Source organism: Lupinus angustifolius, chromosome LG20, assembly GCF_001865875.1.
Source record: "Lupinus angustifolius cultivar Tanjil chromosome LG20, LupAngTanjil_v1.0, whole genome shotgun sequence".
In the NCBI taxonomy this organism is placed as follows: domain Eukaryota; kingdom Viridiplantae; phylum Streptophyta; class Magnoliopsida; order Fabales; family Fabaceae; genus Lupinus; species Lupinus angustifolius.
Window position 1 is genome coordinate 17829548 of NC_032028.1, and position 9127 is coordinate 17838674.

Sequence of the window (9127 nt, forward strand, 5' to 3'; positions counted from 1 at the left end):
ATAATAATAATTTTTTTATGATTTTAAAAAAAATTTAAAATATCTTTCACCATTTAAATATTTATTATTATTTTTTATTCTTCTTTTTCTTTGTTTGTTTTGGAAGATGACATGTGGACCTTTCATGGCCCAACCAACGTTTTTTTTGAAAAACTTATTTTGGAAAAGAATTGGGCTTTTTCTGGGCCGGACAAAAATGAGTGTTCACAGCGATAAATAAGTTGGTGCATTTAAATCGGCTTGTTATGGGACCTCTACTCTTGGTTATTTCTGAATAGCTTATTGGGAGGACATTCATGTAAGGATGAATGAAATAAATATAATATTCATATATTGAACTCGAGGATATTGATCCTCATGGTCTGAGTTACAAACATCATTCATCATTTGCATTATGTATGTGATAACATAGTATGTATATTATGCATGTTATGCCTGAATGTGATATTTTGTATAATTCCACGCCGTCAATGAAAAATCTTCATTAGATGTCTTACTCCCTTTCTTTCTGCTTGTTTTCGGTACTTATTCTTATTTAGATGGACCATTTAGCAAGGATTCAGAATTACCGAGTCTCGATGTCATAGGAAGGGGCATGGAGGATTGACGAATATCACTACACCTACACACGCCCTTGTACCTCAGAGTTGGAGATTGTGTGTAATGACACCACAATGCGCTGCCCATCCCATCATACAGACTTAGAGGCTTCTTTCACTTTGCTAGAACGGAGGCCGACACCTGCTGTATCATCTATCCAGTATGTGACTCCTCGCGGACCAGCTGCTGTAGTGCCATCTACGAGGCGAAGGATTTGGGACGATGTGTTCTGTTCACCACTGTGGAGGAGAGCTGGTCGGCGGATAATGCCCGAACCTCAGGTGTAGCACCGTGTTTTACATAACCATTTTAATTAAGTAATTAGTATTAATGGATTAATTATAGAAATTAATCAGTAATTTTTAGGCTAAACCTCAGTTGAGTTTTAGTCTTGTATTATAATTTTCTTGCTTGCCCTATTTTTTCAAGATTTTTTGAGAATAAAAGTTTTCTAGACGATTTTGGGTCGTTTTATCGATTTTTCGCCCAGTTTTTGAGTTCAGTAACTCGGAATCGTATTCCGATTTTTCCGTTGGCTCTAAAATATTATTTTTAGTCAAAATAGACACCAAGTTTGTCCGTAACACATCTCTAGATATTTTTCACATCGAAATTCAAGTTTCGATGTTTCAGGCAAATGTCCTAAATCGGGAGATTGTATATTTCCGGACGAAATTATCCGAAAATGTTCGGACATGATAATTATCGGGAAATTACATCATATCAATAAAGTTGGAAGTCATCATTTCACGAGTCACTTACTTATTACACAAGTAATGCAAAAGCTTCTAAAAGCTCCTAAATCACTCAACAAATCCTCTCACTCCACCACCATTAGACACATAACTTATGCTAGTCTAAATCTACTTTGCATTAAATTTTTTGATTTGATGAGGGTGAGACTCTCCTATAAATATCTCACCCCATTCTCTCATTTTTACACTAAATTCACTATACAAATTAAGGTAGTCTTTTATTTTCTCTTCTTCATCTTCTTCTCATACTTCATAGAAAGTTATGAGCTTTTATTATGTTGTTCATAAAGTTGAATTTATATTTATTCTTGAAGTATTTTATGAAGGCATAAGTAAAAAGGATGATAATAAAATCATATGAACCTTTATGTAGTTTTTGATTTTTGTAAATCAAATTTCTTCCTTGTTCTTAGATGGAAAAACTGTATCTTTGGACAAGGTTATATCAGTTATTTGTTTGGAAATATTAGAAGTTATTGTTAGTATTTAAATATGATGATTTTAACATTAAAGGAACCTTTAATGTGTTCAGGAAAAAGTTTGTATTTTATTCTTGAAAGTTTATGATGTTGATGAGTTGTTGTCAAAAATGTTTCATTTTTAGAAAGTATTATGTTTTAAAAGTGGTTTAACACATATTTTGCTCTTTGATTTCCAAGTTAAAATAATGATTTGGGATAAAAGATGATTTATTAAAGTCTTGACTTCATAAACTTAAAGTGTTATGAAGTTTTGGATATTAAAGTAGTAGAAAGTCTTACCTTATGATTTATTTTCATGACTATGAAATTAATACTTACTAATCCTTGAGGTTTTCCTAAAAAAATAGAAGGTGTTAAGATGTTCATAAAAAATGTATTTATTTTAGTTGACTTAATTTAAAGTGATAAGAATATCTAAAAGATATTTAACATAAAATATTAAATTAAGAGTCATTCTTTTTCATGACTATGAAAATAACACCTACTAACATTTGAGGTTTTTTCCTAAAAAATTAGGAGGTGTTAAGATGTTCATAAAAATTTGTTTTAGTAGTATACTTAAAATGATGATATTTACTTAAAAGTCTTGACTTTATAAACTTAAAGTGTTATGAAGTCTTAGATGGTAAAATGATTTAAAAATGTTGAATCTTAGTTAAGTGAACTTACTTTAAAATGGTAAGATTTACTTAAAAAGTATTGATTTTGTTTAAATTGACTTACTTTAAAAATGATAAGTCTAACTTAATGATCTTATTTTAAAAGGTTAGTTTTAGTAAAAATGTTTTACTTACAAAAAATAAGATTTATGAACTATCGGAAAAATGTAATGAAGTGAGAATACATGTCTAGAATGGTTATATCTAAGGAAAGACTTAGTATTTAAGGGTGTCTTTATGACCCACCTCTCTTTCTTGGGAACTAGCCTGATGTATATCCAGGGATTACAACATAATTCTGGTATAAGTTTTATTTAAAATCTTACTTTAAAATGTGTTATTTGATTGTAAGACTTTCAATGACATATGATGATTCAATGATATTCAACCTTGAATCGGAAGAACAAAAGCAATTAAATTCATTTTAAATCGGAAGTTTTATCTTCGCGTAAAAAGTTATTTTTTAAGTATAATAATTATCGTCAGTTAACTAATTAACGTTATTTTGGCGTAATGAAGAGTTCGAGAGGAGATCGGATCAAGTAAGCTCACCTACAAATAGAGAACCTAGCGACCTGACACACTCAGGTGAGGGAGAAAACATCGTGACACAATGATGTCTGAATATGCATCAGGACCTCCAAACTCCCTCACAAGTTTGGAGTTGCCTTGTGTATTAAGAAAGCTTGTACTTAATCAATTGTCTGTTTGTTTGGATTAAGTCCAACAATATTTTTTATACCGATTTATGTCATATTTATATATACAAATACCATGTTTACTCTTGAGTTATAATGTTTGAATGATTATTGTGGGAATGATATGTATATGATAATTATTAAATTCAAGGTTTAAAAACATGTGACATAAATGAGAAACATTTTCCTTGAAAAAAGTAATTAAAATGATATTTAGGCTCTTCTTGCTTGAGCGAGAAGTGTCTAGAGAAAACGGGTGTTTTAGCCCGGGGTGAGATAGCTCTCGCTTGAGCTAAAATAGGCACCAAGAGAACTGATTGTTTTCTCGCTTAAGCGCCTCTAAAATGGATGTGCCCTCGCTTAATCGAGAGGGCTCCATATAGACATGACTTCTTTTTAAGTCGTCTGAACGATAACTCTCATATACACGAGAGTCTAATGACATGTTTTTCATCAAGAAGTTGTGAAGGTAAATAACTATATGAAATTCTTGAAAGTAGTAAAAGTAAGGAATTGCTTTATTAAAGGCAAGGCCCGAGGGTGTGATATTGTGCCCATGCAACGAGATTGTTTGACCATAAGAGGCTTGGCTAGAGGATTCGTCTGGGATGATTTAGTGATGGTTCGCAGTGGTGCTGAGAAGTATTATGTTGTGCCCATGCATCGATATCGTTTGACCGTAAGAGGCTTGACTTGAGAGTCGTCCAAGATAATTCAGCGATGGTTGGTAGTGGTATCGAAATTATTCTCTTTTTGTTTATATGTTAAGATCGGGACCCACTAGAAGCATTCCCGATGGGAGATGTCTTAGGATGGACAAATCGCTAGAAAAGATGGATTAAAAGACATAATTTGCTAATTTCAGGTAGGGTGCATATCCATGGTAAAATATGAAGTAGTATAGAGGAATGTACTAGAGACGAATGAGCCCTGGGATGTTGAGAGGGACGATGTTGATGGAGGTGATTCGTCAGCAAAGTCTTGAGGGAGAGTCCAGGTGAGATGAGTCCCATGTATTCCTAGATGAGGTATTCTGTTGGATCGGACTGTGCTCAAAGTGCAAATTAGACGATATCTGACAATCCCTCTTTGCAATCAGGATTGATGAGAGGGATGCCCGAAAAGTTTTTGATATACACCATCCTGAAATGGACAGTTCCGTTGGAACAGATCGATCATATATCCATGCGAGGNAGGAATAATTTTGGTGCGATCAAATCAGCTTGTTATGGGAACTGTACTCTCGGTTATTTCTGAATAATTATTGGGAGGATAAAGGAGTAAGGATGGTGGACTCATGCATCACATTGCATACATGATATTCTTCGATATTGATTCTAAATTCTTGAGTTTTATACTTCATTCATCATTATTATATGCTTGTATGATCACATGATATATTTGTACTCGTGTGTTGTCTTGGTGTATTATTCCATGTAATTCAATGACGTTGATGACAAGTTTTTCATAGATGTTTTACTCCCTCTCTTTTCTTCAGGTGTATTTGTACCCATGTTCAGATGGACCCATCAGTACTGATATGAGGTTATCGTTTCACTATGTCCCAGGAGGGGACATGGAGTGTTGAGGGTAATCGACACACTTACACATGTCCTTGCGACCTGGAGCTGGATTAGGTAAGCAATGACTCAGTTCTGCATCTTCCACCTTACTACGTAGTTCAGGAGGCATCACTCACTTTGCTCGACCGAAGACCTGCAACCGCCAGACTTTCTGTACCGGCTGAAGCTCAAGGCGTACCAGAAGTTGTTAGCACCTGGCCCCAAACAGGATTCTCATCATCAGGATCGATGTTAAGAGAGACAGATGGGGCCATGTCATTGGGGTACACCCCGGATCCCTCGATGGATTGGGGAGCGGATGAAGTGGATGAGGAGGAAGACAACAACGCCTGTGTAGAGCTTATCTACATAGAAGATTCAGTTGAGGCCATTGAGATTTCTTCTGACTCGGAGGTGGAAGAAGACCCTAGCGAGGCTTCTAGTGCACCTCCGGTTGAGGAGGTTTCTCTTGTGTTTTGTTGTGATAGGAACCTGCACGAGGTACTGTTTGTAATGCCAATGCCCCAACATTATTTTCTTTGTATTCTGAGTTTTTTTTATTTGTGGCGATGATTAAATTTCGCCATGTAAACAATTCTGTATTTATTCAAGAATTTTATGAATGAGAAGTATTTAGAAAAGTATCGTGTTCATTTAATTATCTTCAATGTATTAAGAATTTTATTTCCGCAAGATTTGAAAATGTTACGTCTTGAAAATAGAATAAGGTAAAAATGAAAATAATTTGTAAGTTAGAGATTTGAAGACGATTTTATTTCCTCACTTTCACCTTATTCCATTTTGAAGACGTCACATTTTTAAACCTTGCGGAAATAACTTTTTTAATACATTAAAGATAATTAAATAAAACACAATTCTTTTCTAAATACTTCTCATTCATAAAATTCTTGAATAAATACAGAATTGTTTAGAGAGCGAAATCTAATCATCGCCACAAATAAAAAAAATGAAAATACAAAGAAAATAATGTCGGGGCATTGGCATTACAAAAAGTACTACACACGGGTTCATATCACAACAAAACAAAAGAGAAACCTCCTAAACTGGAGGTGCACTGGAAGCCTCGTTAGAGTCTTCCTCCACCTCCGAGTCAGAAGAGATCTCAATGACCTCAACTGAATCTTCTATGCAGATAAGCTCTACACAGTCGCCGTTGTCTTCCTCCTCCTCCACTTCATCCGCTCCCCAATCCATCGAGGGGTCCGGGGTGTACCCCAATGGCATGGCCCCGTGTGCCTCTCTTGACGCTGATCCTGATGATGAGAATCCTGTTTGGGGCCAGGTGCTAACAACTTCTGGTACGCCTCGAGCTTCAGCGAGTACAGAAAGTCTAGCGGTTGCAGGTCTTTGGTCGGGCAAAGTGAATGATGTCTCCCGAACTGTGTAGTAAGGTGGAAGATGCAGAATTGAGCCATTGCTTACCCAATCCAGCTCCAGGTTGCAAGGAAATGTGTAAGTGTGTCGATTACCCTTAGCACTCCATATTCCCTCATGGGACATAGTGAAGCGAAAACCTCTGACCAGTGCTGATGGGTCCATCTGAACATGCATACAAATACACCAAAAGAAAAGAGTGGGAGTAAAACATCTTTGAAAAAACTTGTCATCGACGTCGTGGAATTACACGGAATAATACACCAAGACAACACACGAGTACATATATATCATGTGATCATACAAGCATATAATAACGATGAATGAAGTATAAAACTCGAGAATTTAGAATCAATATCGAAGAATATCAATGCGATGCATGAGTCCATAATCTTTACTTCTTTACCCTCCCAATAACTATTCAGAAATAACCGAGAGTATAGTTCCCATAACAAGCCGATTTGATCGCACTAAAATTATTCCTCGCAAGGATATATGATCGATCTGTTCCAACGGAACTATACTCAGGATGGTGTCGTATCAAACACTTTCTGGGCATCCCTCTCATTGATCCTGATTGCAAAGAGGGGTTGTCAGAGATCCTCTAGTTTGCGATGTGAGCACTGTCCGAAACAACAGAATACCTCATCAAGGAATACATAGGACTCGTCTCTCCTAGACTCTCCCTCAAAGACTTTGCTGACGAATCATCTCCATCAACGCCATTCCTCTCAACATCTCAGGGCTCATTCGTCTCCGTACATTTCCTCTCCACTACTTCATTTTTGACTATGCACCCTAACCAAAATTAGCAAATTATGTATTTTAATCCATCTGTTCTAGTGATCTGCCCATCCTAAGACATCTCCCGATCTTAACATATAAACAAAAAGAGAATAATTTCGGCACCACTATGAACCATCGCTGAATTATCTTGGACGACTCCTCTAGCCAAGCCTCTTACGGTCAGACGATCTCGCCGCGTGGGCATAATATCACACCCTTGGGCCTCGCCTTTAACAAAGCAATTTCTTACTTTTATTACTTTCAAGAATTTCATATAGTTATTTACCTTTACAACATATTGATGACAAACATGCCATTAGGCTCTCGTATATATGACAGTTATCGTTCAGACGACTTAAAAAGAAGTCATGTCTGTATGGAGCCCTCTCGCTCAAGCGAGAAAACAACCATTTCTCTTGGTGCCTATTTTAGCTCAAGCGAGAGCTGTCCCACTCTGAGCTAAAATACTCATTTTCTCTAGACACTTCTTGCTCAAGCGAGAGTTGTCTTGCTCAAGCGAGAAGAGCCTAAATATTATTTCAATTACTTTTTTCAATGAAAATATTTCTCATTTATATCACATGTTTTTAAACCTTGAATTTAACAATTATCACATACATATGATTCCCATAATATTCATTCAAACATTATAATTCAAGAGTAAACATGATATTTGCATATATAAACATAACAGAAATCGGTATAAGAAAATATTGTTATACTTAATCCAAACAAACAAGCAATTGATTAAGTACAAGCTTTCTTTATACCCAAGGCAACTCCAAACTTTTGATGCATATTCGGACACCACTGTGTCACGATATTTTCTCCATCACTTGAGTGTGTCGTGTCGCTAGGTTCTCTGTTTGCAGGTGAACTTACTTGATCCGATCTCCTCTTGAACTCTTCATTACGCAAAAATAACGTTAATTAGTTAAGTGACGATAATTATTATACTTACGAAATAACTTTTTACGTGAAGATAAAACTTCGTTTCTATTTTAACTAGAAATAATATTTCGAAGCCAACGGCGAAATCAAAATTCGATTCCGAGTTATGAAACTCAAAAACTAGGTGAAAACTCGATAAAACGACTCGAAATCGTCTCGGATTCCAAAAATCTTGAAAAAATAGGGCAAGTGATAAGTGCCAAAAGTATACACTTTTCACCATCATTCTATGACACTTATCCTATGCAAATTGTAGAAAACCAACTTAAATTAACACTTTTTAGGTGAATTTTGCATGATTAAATAAATTGGTTCTTTGTTAATTCTTGTCCAAGTTTTCTTTGAGTTTTGTAGGAAATTGAATATTAAAGAAAAAATTCAAAGATGATGGATAAGAATTCAAGCCAAAATTCAAGACAAAAGTTGAAAATGAATTGCTAAAAGTAATCAAGTTAAAGCATGGCATGATATATGCTTAATTTGGTTACTTAGCCTGGAAGAAAGGTAGCTTACTTCGTCTTGAAGAAACCTATGTTAAGGTAGGCAAGGCAACTTGCAAAAATCAAATGCTTACCTTAACTTAAAGAAAACAACCAAGTAACAACAAAAATCAAGTAACAAACCAAAGGAAAAAGGTTGCTTCACCATGAAGAAATCAAGCACAAAGCTGTCCAGCAACCAACAAAAATCAAGTAACAAACTGAAAAAGGTTGCTTCACCATGAAGAAATCAAGCACAAAGCTGTCCAGCCAAGCCAAACACCAAGCACCAGGCCAGGTCAGCCAGGCACCAAGCACCAGGCCAGGTTAGCCAGACACTAAGCACCAGGCCAGGTCAGGCAGACACCAAGCACCAGGCCAGGTCAACCAGGCACCAAGCACTAGACCAAGTCAGCCAGGCACCAAGCACTAAGCCAGGTCAGCCAGCACCAGACCAGGTCAGCTAAGCTGCTGAAACATGCAGCTGAGCATGGAACCAGTCAGCTGAGCGGGGAACCAGGTCAGCCAGGCACCAAGCACCAGGCCATGTAAGCTAAGCTGCTGAAACAGGCAACTGAGCGTGGAACCAATCAGTTGAGCGGCTGAAACATGCAGCTGAGCGGGGAACCAGGTCAACCAAGCTGCTGAAACAGGCAGCTTAGCGGGGAAACAGGTGGGCTAAGGGTTGGCGCACCAGAAAAGTGATTTTTTGGTCAAATCATGGAACATCTTACTTTTTCTTTGCTTAAAGGCCAAGAAC